The sequence below is a fragment of the Lygodium microphyllum genome, chromosome 1, assembly GCF_053477565.2.
Source record: "Lygodium microphyllum isolate KBCC chromosome 1, Lygodium_microphyllum_v1.1.10, whole genome shotgun sequence".
Classification (NCBI taxonomy): Eukaryota; Viridiplantae; Streptophyta; class Polypodiopsida; order Schizaeales; family Lygodiaceae; genus Lygodium; species Lygodium microphyllum.
The window spans coordinates 31,250,494-31,259,957 of NC_141135.1; positions in this window are offsets into that span (position 1 = coordinate 31,250,494).

Here is a 9,464-nt window from a genome sequence, read left to right on the forward strand (position 1 = left end):
GGTGCATTTGCCTAAAGGGTAGAAGATATTACCATGCAAATGGGTTTATAAGATAAAAATCACTTCTAGTTCCTCACCAAAGTACAAAGCACAACTTGTTGCAAAGGGGTACAAGCAAGAACATAGAGTTGATTTTGATAAAATATTTTCTCATGTTCAAAAAGACTACTTTGTGGACCATCTTGGGCTTGGTTGCACCTGAGGGTATGGAATTTATGCAGATCGATATAAAGATTGTGTTCTTACATGGTGATCTACACGATGACATTTATATGCAGTAGTTGGAGGGTTTTGTGGCATAGGGAAAAGAGCACATGGTATGTAAACTCAAAAGGAGTTTGTACGGGTTGAAACAAGCACCTCGGGAGTGGTATCACAAGTTTGATACATTCATGTAGTCTTATAAGGTACAACATGAGTCAAGTGGATCACTCTTTGTACACCAAAGAAGGTAGCAGATGGCAACCTGATACTCTTGGTTTTGTATGTGAATGACATGTTGATTGCAAGGAGGAATATTCATGCCTTGGACACCCTAAAGCAAAGCCTACATAGCAACTTTGACATGAAGAATATTGGTGAGGCAAATCATATTCTTAGGATGAAGATAATCAGGGACATGTCAAAGGGCTTTCTTTATCTATCAAGAAAATGTATCCAATATTTTGCAGAGTTTCAATATGGAGGGGGGGGGGAGCGATTGGTGTTCCATTGCCTCCATATGTGAAACTCGATGTAGAGGACACCCCTACATTTGATGATGAAAAGGCTGAAATGGCCAGGATTTTGTATGCTTCAGTTGTTGGCAGATACTATGGTTGCTACACGTCGTGACATTGCATTTGCGGTGGGAGTGGTTAGTAGGTACATGGCACATCCTAGCAAGCATTGGGAAGCAATGAAGGGTATCATGAGATACCTTAAGGGCACAAAGGATTTGTGTACTTGCCTTGGGAAGTAGAAGGCATATGTGGTTGGATTTATAGATGCAGACTATGCTGGTCATTCAAACTACAGGAAGTCTACTTCAGGGTATGTATTCACCTTCATAAGAGGAGCAGTCCCTTGTATATCTAGGCTACAAAAGTCGTTCTAGGGGACCAGAATGGGACTATGCCCTACAAATAGAGAGGTTGAGCCGCTCATCCCTCTCGTTTTCCATTCTCTTTGAACCAAGTGTGGCATGGATTTGCTTCAGCTTGGGTATCTCTTTGTAAAGTAGGATATCCAAGACCCGAATGTTGTTAGGAGACCTTGTCCACTAGGAACCTAAATTTTAGGTCGATCCCAGTGGGTTCCCTGTAACATTCCATGGGAGTGCCGGGCAGCGTCGCTTAGATTTCTCTCTCGATGGATCGCTACAAACGTGCCTAGACCAGTCGATAGGCCGGCACGTTACATGGGTTGAAAGCCTAGGGTGTTGTCCCACACTTGAGAACCCAGTTTGTGTATGGGAAAAGTACGATGAGTGTAGCTTAGGGAGACATGTCTAACCATAGGTGAGTGTGACTTCCCTAGGTGTGTCATGCCCTTGATGTGCCCTAAGCATCAAGTGGGGACAAAAGGGCTAGGGGGTTAGGAATGAAGCTGATTGACCAAGGCCACTAGAGGTTCCACTTTCTAGTTAGGCACTCATCAAGTGAGGTGTGTTTTTCCACTTTCTATTTGATCTTCTTTTCTTTCTTTGCTCTTATCTTTCTTTTTTCTTTTTTCTTTTTTTTTCCCCTTTTTCTTGTTCCCTTTTCTTTCCTTTTTTTGTGCTTTTTTTCTCTCTTTTTTTTTTGAATGTGCACAATGAACTAGTCCTTGGATTCATGGTTGTGAGAGGAGGAGGCTGGGGGACAAGCAATTTACTAAGGAAGTTCCTACCCTATATTCCTTTAGATTCATGTGTACATTCAGAGGGGTTGTTAACAAAAATGGATGACTACACCTAGTGAATTGGCTATCATTCATGTCCTCTAATAAGGCCATACAAAAGGATGGGAAGAGGGTGGCTCTCATCATGAGCTTGGCCATAGCGCAACTATCTATGCCGTCATTCAAGTTAAAAAATAGGGATGGTAGGTAGTATTTGTGAGAGGCAGGTGATTGCTTAAGCAAAACCCTAAGTAGCCTAAGGTAGTTACAAGTTGTAATAAAAGGAGGATTGGGGCAGGGAGAGAATTCACTAAGGAAGCAGGAGATGGAGGGTCCTATGTCATTTTTGGAGAATACAATGGATTCTTCCAGCTTAGTAGCATTTACATTGTAGATTTTAGGGAAATTGTAACGACCATGGATGTCGGGGTTAAAGTCCACTCCTATCCTTCTTGGATATGGGATGTATACTACGTCGTTTCTTTTGTAGGGTAAAGTGCTGCAAAATGGCATCCATGCATTTACGTTCTCGTCCCAAATTCTCCACCTCCATTTCAACTGTGATTCATACCCTTTGACAATCTTAGGCACCTCCATGACCTTGACTTCCCAGTAGTCATGTGCCTCTGTCTCCACAGTGTTGGATTTGTCTGTCTTTCTACACTCCACCAACCCCCAAGCCTTCTACCCATGCTGATCACTTCCTCCATCACTTTAGGGGATAATAATTGGCTTAGCATGGGTGGGTATCAGAAGGTGAATTCAAAGGGCTTGCACTTGTTCTCCCACTCCTCCCACACTACGAATTCTAGGTTCCAATTGATTGGAAAACATTCCTTTTTTTTGTGGGATGGGAGCTTCCAGGATTGCTAAGGGTCGTGCCCTTAGTCTTTGCCATGCTTGCTCTAGCAGCTTCTTCTTTCTTTTCATGACCTCCTCTTTCCTTTTGGCCATCGCATCCTCGGGTGGCACCTCCTACTGTCGAGCTTCCTGTCTTAGAGAGGGTGGTTGGGGGACTTATTCCTCATCTTGTTGCCTCACTTCAAAATATTGCTTCTCTTCTAGTACCAGTACCTGTTGTTGTTCCTCTCTCATTGGCTCTTGTGGTCCCTCCTCATCCGCATACCCTAGCCATTCCATTTCTTGGACTATTAGTCTTGCCCTTAGCAAGTATTCCCTTTGCTCTCATAGGCTTAAGTTCAGTTTTGCTTCATGAGCTTGAATACACATGCCGTGCCATATGGCCATGCGAGTAATTTCTAGCTTCTTTTGTAAGGTTTCAATGGCCTTCTCCTCTTCTAGATGCGTGGCATCTAAGATTGTGCTAAGAAAGACACATTGCAAGCTTCCATGCTAATCTTTGTGGCCTTTTCCCTACTTTCTACCAACACTCTATTCCCTTTGGCATGGGCTAGATGGCATGCTAGTTCTCTCACTCTCCCCTCAGTTTTGGTGACCCATTCTTCTGCTCTTCGCTTCATTTCCTCTAGATTTTCATTTTGTCTTCATGCTAGGGCTGCCATCCTTGGTGTTCCAACTCTCTCCACCTTCAGGTTGCTTCTTTCTTTTCCTTCTCCATGTGCTCGATTTCCCTCTCTAGCCTTCCCTACTCTTGCAGCTTTGCCAGTAACCCGTACTCCATTTTTCCCATGTCTCTTCGGAGTTGTTCCTCTCTTTGGGCTTTTTCTACATCTGCTGCCTCAAGTTCCTCTGTTGCTTCTCTATCCTCTTCAATTGCTCTCTCAACTCTTCATGTTGCACAATGATGAGCTTGTACTCCCTTTGCAATCCTATGAGTTCTTGTCACTCTTCTTCAAGCCTTCCTTGCCAATCATCTTCTTTTTTCTTTCTAGCCTTGAGTTCCTTCTTTAGCTTGTAGATCTCTCTTTGATATCTTGCCACCTGGTGAGTCCTTTCCAACTGGAAGACTGCCATTGCTTCTCTTTCAACTTCCAGTTTAGCTACCATTGTTTTCTTCTCTTCCTTTCCCCTATTTGATTGTGTGAGAAGCTCTTTGACATATTCATCATAACCCATGGATGGCAACGATGCTGTCGGCATGGTTATTGTAGATGCCTCTATTCTTTGGCTCTTGGGATGTTGTCTAGATTCAACATCTATAGCTCTTGCTGGTCTCTTTGTCCTAGTTGTTGGAGCTCCCCCACTTGAATATGGGGCTATTTTTTGCACCTTGTTCACAAAGTATTGCACCTAGGCCATAAGGTTGCTTGCATCCACTGTGCTAGTGGCGCCTTGGGTGGCTGTGGGAGTTGTAGGTTGGGGCATTAGAGCAGGCGAGAGTGGATACATCAAGCCCTTGCCCTTGCCTTTTGCCATTGGTGGTGGTGGTTTTATCTTTGACACTTTGGTGCTAGTGCACGAGCCTTCGTCCCTTGGTGGATTCATTGCGGCTGGCTCCTCCTCCCTCGATGGTTGTTCCACCTCCTCCTCCCCCACAACCTCTTGGATTATGGTGATAAACACCCCACAAAACCCTAGGATGGATGCCTTTGATGATGACTTCTTCCTTGCTGTCCCTGCTATGGAAGTCGGAGACTCCCTACCTCCTGGTCTTGCCTCTATGGCTAGTGCCTTTGCCAAAGCTTCAATTGTTTTTCACAGGTAGCCATTCCAGTTTACCTCATCTAGGGACTTGGTTGCAAGGCTCTCTAGTAGGGGCACTCCAATTCTATTCATTGGGGCATTGTACCTTTGGCTAGAGAACAAGGCATGGATCACCTTTTCCTACAAACTAACTTCAGGATCTGAGATGTCAGCTAGGTTGATGATATCATTGGTGTGGACTAGGGCTTTATCCATCCCTAACATGCCTAGACATCCCTCTTGGGTTGCCTCTCAACCTTCTTGACTAGGCCCAATGCTTTTTCCACCACTTCCGGGCTCAACTCCACCTCGACCATGTGGGATTCTTCTCCTTGTATTGTTACGGTGTTGCGGTTCCTATTGGCATCGAAGGTCCGTAGGAACTCCGTGCACATGTTATAGTCTACAGCCTGTCCAACTTTCTCCATGTACTTTTCGAGGTTGCACTGTGGTCAATAAGCTACTTTACGATTGGTTCTTCCATGATCAAGTCATCCAAGTTAATGATGTTTCTGAACTTGAATTGGTTGGAGGCCCTGATCTCCACCATTAGACCGTACTTTGCCTGTTCTTGTTCTATGAATGGAAGCTTACCTTTGTCTTGACCCACCATCGTAGGTTCTTGTCACAATACCACAACTTACCATTAGTTTTCTCGAGATAACTCTTGCAAAACAATAAGCAGATAATGATTGTAAGCTATGGAGAGGCGAAATGCTTAAGTATAGAATAAAGACTTTGGCTTCAAACAGTCCACACAATCCAAAAGAAATTATGACACTTTTCTTCAATCATAAGTCAGGTTTTATTCCTTGAAACATTGGTTGAGATTTGAGACATGATTTACTTTCCACCTTACCCCCTTCCTCCCCGAGAAGGATACGAATCCTTCCTAGGATTGGAGAATGAAGAGTTAAGGGCATTAAGCACAAGGTTGCGATGGTTTACTGTTGCATTTGCTAGGCGTAGAAATGTGGGTTATATTGTAAGTAAGCATGATGGCCCATATCATGAGGTCTAATGCCTGCGTGTGTAATGTAGGTTAGGACATCACTGAGGAAGTCACTAGATCTGATCCTGCTAGCAATGTGTAGCTCTTCCTCGGTAAGGACTTGATTTAAATAGGGGTGGGCCATGCTATGATCTTCTAAGGGTCAATTGCAAGTGATGGCCAATACTCTAAAGAAAGTAGGAGCCACATAAGTCGGGATATACTCAGAGGTTTTGATGGTCCATCTCTGCTCAGCATTAGTTATAATTGGGTAGCCCGCCTATTCCCATTGAAGACAGAGAGTATACCATTTGCGTAGAAAGGAGGAGTCAATGACGGCCAGCCTTTTAAGTTCTTCTAGATCTTGGTCTCTTGGCAAATATTTTGCTCTTGCTATAGGAGGTGATTAGCCTTTGTCTAGGAGCTTCATGAGAAATATCAGTGGCAATAAATTCCTTGGCTACCATGGGAAATTTAATGAACATGAACTCAAATTATTCCCAAGTACATGGCATCGTCCATACATCAGTTGCTAAGGAGTTGTCTAGGAGGCCTAGGTCCCAACCGTTCGTAGCTTTTAGCAAGGATTGTGAAGGTAGCAACCAAGCATCTAATGCATGTGATTAAGTCATCCCTCATGTTCGCAACTAGATCACAAGCCAATGTAAAAATATATCTCCGCTCATAAGAGAGTTTAAGGCCTTTACGAGGTTGGATAGATTAGCAAGTGGTTCCTGTCTCTTCAATTGATCCTTAGGTTTTGACCGGGCTGGATAGCTTAGCAAGTGGTTCTTGCCTCTTTGATTAATTCTTCAAGTGTGGGCTACCCACTTGTGTGAGGGGCTTAGCTTGGGGCTCAGATGTTGTGCTGCTTGCTGGTTGTGAAGCCATTGGGGTGCTAGCATTGTTAAGTTGGGTTAGTTGAGGGGCAATTGTTGCGGTTTTGGTTGGTAGACCTATTGAAGTTTGACGAGTTTGGGCTTTGACTCAAGCAGTTTTGCCGATTTAGGTGGCTCGTCAGTATTTGGAGATGGGCTAGTAGTAAATGGTTGAGGGATCCATGTGCTACTCTTGGTCTTAGGCACCCAAATCCCGTTGTTGCCCTCATAGTAGCCTTGCGCATGCAATAGCGCCGTAGGTACCCATCATGACTTGATTGTTTGTCAGGAGCTCTAGAGTCCCAACTGTGTCTCCTAAACTTAGGATGTGCTGTTCAAGAGTTATGGGTCCTTGCGAGCCTGCTTTTAGATGGCAACGATTGGTGTTTAGGTACCCATTTTAGTTGTCACTTAGTAGTCTTGGTTGCATTCCCCTTGGGTTGTGATTGGTCAGTCGTCTTGGCAAGGTGGGACCTCATGACCCTCGTCCTTAGACTTCATGCTAGAAACTATTATTGGTGGCATGATGGGCTTGGGTGGAGCCATGCTGCCCTTAGTGAAAGCTGTTACTATCCTCACAGTGCCAATGGCGAGGTGAATGCACTACGAATCGTTGCAATGTACCTACTTCTTGAAAGCATGTCCTAATAGCGATCCTTACTTGTGGTTTTGGTATTAGATAGCACATAGAAAATCATGGGTAGGTTTTTAGTCTCGATAGAGACCGCCACTTTGCATTTCCCCAATAGAGGGTAGGGCTACTCCCCAAATGGGTTGAGCTTAACATTAGTGGGTTGCAGTTGGGACTAACCAATGAGAGTCCAATGCTCGTGAATAAGGATGTTGAAATCAACTCCCTTGTCAATGAGTGCATCAAAGGCACATGTCATGTGACCAGTGATCGATATGCAGGTGCCACTTCTTCCTCATCCTCTTACTCAATCTTAGTGTGATGGTGGCTACTCTTACACTTATAGGAAAGTTCAGTATTGGAGGCTCGTGTGATGGGCACATTGGGGTTGGTCGATTACTAGAGCTCCTAGCCATCATGCAAAGTGGTACCATGGTGGAACCCTACTCTTTGGCAGCAGTTGAGATGATGTGAATTTTTGGGACTCACCAACTGCCCTAGCAGCCTGTTTATAATTCTCCTCTTGATTTGAAAGTGGTAGATCAATGGTCTCTAGCACATGCATATAATCCCACTCATCGTCGAGGAAAGGGATATACTTTGTTAATGGCCTATAGGATTTGTTGACTGGTGAGTCTCCTTTTAGCATAATAGAGATGGCATCTAGGTTGACTGGAGTGGTCTTCCAAGTATCCATCTCGACTCTCATAGCCTCCAATCTGTTGCCTACACATATGAGACCATTGCCCCAATCTTCTATCACTCATGCATTCCTTATCCATGGTCTGCCTAGGAAGATATCATAATCTACCTCCTTCATAACGATGAAGTTCACCAAGAACTGGATCCTTGCTATCTTCAAGGGCCAGTCCTTCAATACTCCGAATGGCTTGACTTTCATGCCATTGCTTGCAGTTTCCACTGGTGGATTACCCCAAACCTGCAAAACTGCATGGCTAAGTATACTGACTCCCGTTCCTCTGTTGACGATCCAGTCTCTTGTGACATCTCCTAGTGCTGCAATTGGTAGGATTGCATGCATCTTTGTGCCTTCCCAAAAAGCATTCACATGCAAGGACTTAGGCATTGAGCTCAATGTAAGGATGAGTATTTGCGTGGCTATGCCATTCTTGTGCAAGTTAGCTACTTTTGGCCCATTAGATCCCTCTACCCATTGCTTTAATTCTCGCCATAATGAAGGGATTTGCCTAATGAGATTCCCCATCAGCAATGTTATAGGAGCCAATAGCAATGTTGTAAGTAGGCCATTGGCCACTTGTCTCTCATTTTTCCCTACACTCATTTGCCACTGGTCTTGATGAGAAGCTTGCGTATTGTTGGCATCTAAGCCTTGTCTTCATGGTTTTGCGTGAACTGTGGGTGCATCTCTTGAGTTTACGCATGTCAGCAAGATGAGTGTGCTCACGCTAGAGAACTCTCCAATCTCATCTTCTAAAATGGGCATGTCATCCCTTAGATGCTCTTGGGCTTCTCTCACCCACTCCTTAACCTCATCGACTATTTCCAATTGGCACTTTGGGTTAGGGTATTCCCCAACCTTGGCACTCTTCTTCTCTATGGTTTTAGGCAGCACTAAAGTCTCAACCTCTACATTTTCCACTTGCTTCCCTCTTGTTAGTGTGGTCACACTGTCCGTTTTTAGCATTACTTTGGCATTGACCCTCTTTTTCTTCCTTTGATAGTTCTTCTTTCCTATCAAGGCCGCATGTAGATTGTTGGATCCTAGCAATGAAATGCTCGGTCTGCTTTGTTTGTGTCCTAGCCATGATGTTCAACAAGATGGGAGTGGCCTCACCATCCATTGTTTCCACTCCAAACAGCCCCAAGGGCATCAAGGTACGATAGCTGAGCTGGTAGATGGTTTTCGCCTAAGATATTTGGCATATAAGTGAGTGATTCCACACTGGGGGCATCTCAAGTCGGCCTTTTCCCAGTTAGCTTACTCCCATTCAGGGCAACGAGATGAGATATGCCCTCAGTGGCCACAAGTCCAGTATGAGGTTTGGGTCCTAGCTCTGCCCTCCTAGGCCTCTACTGACCTAATGCCATCACTACTACTAGTCTAAAATCCATTAAGATGTGATTACCCTCATCGTCATACAAGACGTAAGGGTTTATGTATGCCTCATCCTCATTCCGCTCCTCCACATAATGTATTGGAGCATCACTTGGTAGATGGGTCATAAAGGGTCTAGGTGGTCTAACTATGCTTCTAGGGTTGATGTCCATTTTAGGGACAACTAGCTTGTCATCATCAGGTGTTGCGAGAGACAATGGAGCTCCCCTTCCAAATTGCAGCGGTCTATTCCCCAATTAGTATGGCTAGTTGTAAAGCTATGGATATGGTAATCGCCTTGGTAATTGGCAATGCATAGCATCATGACCAAACATACTACAGTTGGCACAAGGTCGGGATCCAGGATCCACACACTTGGCCAAGAGGTGGTTCCCTTCGCAATGGACACATTGTATGTGAGGT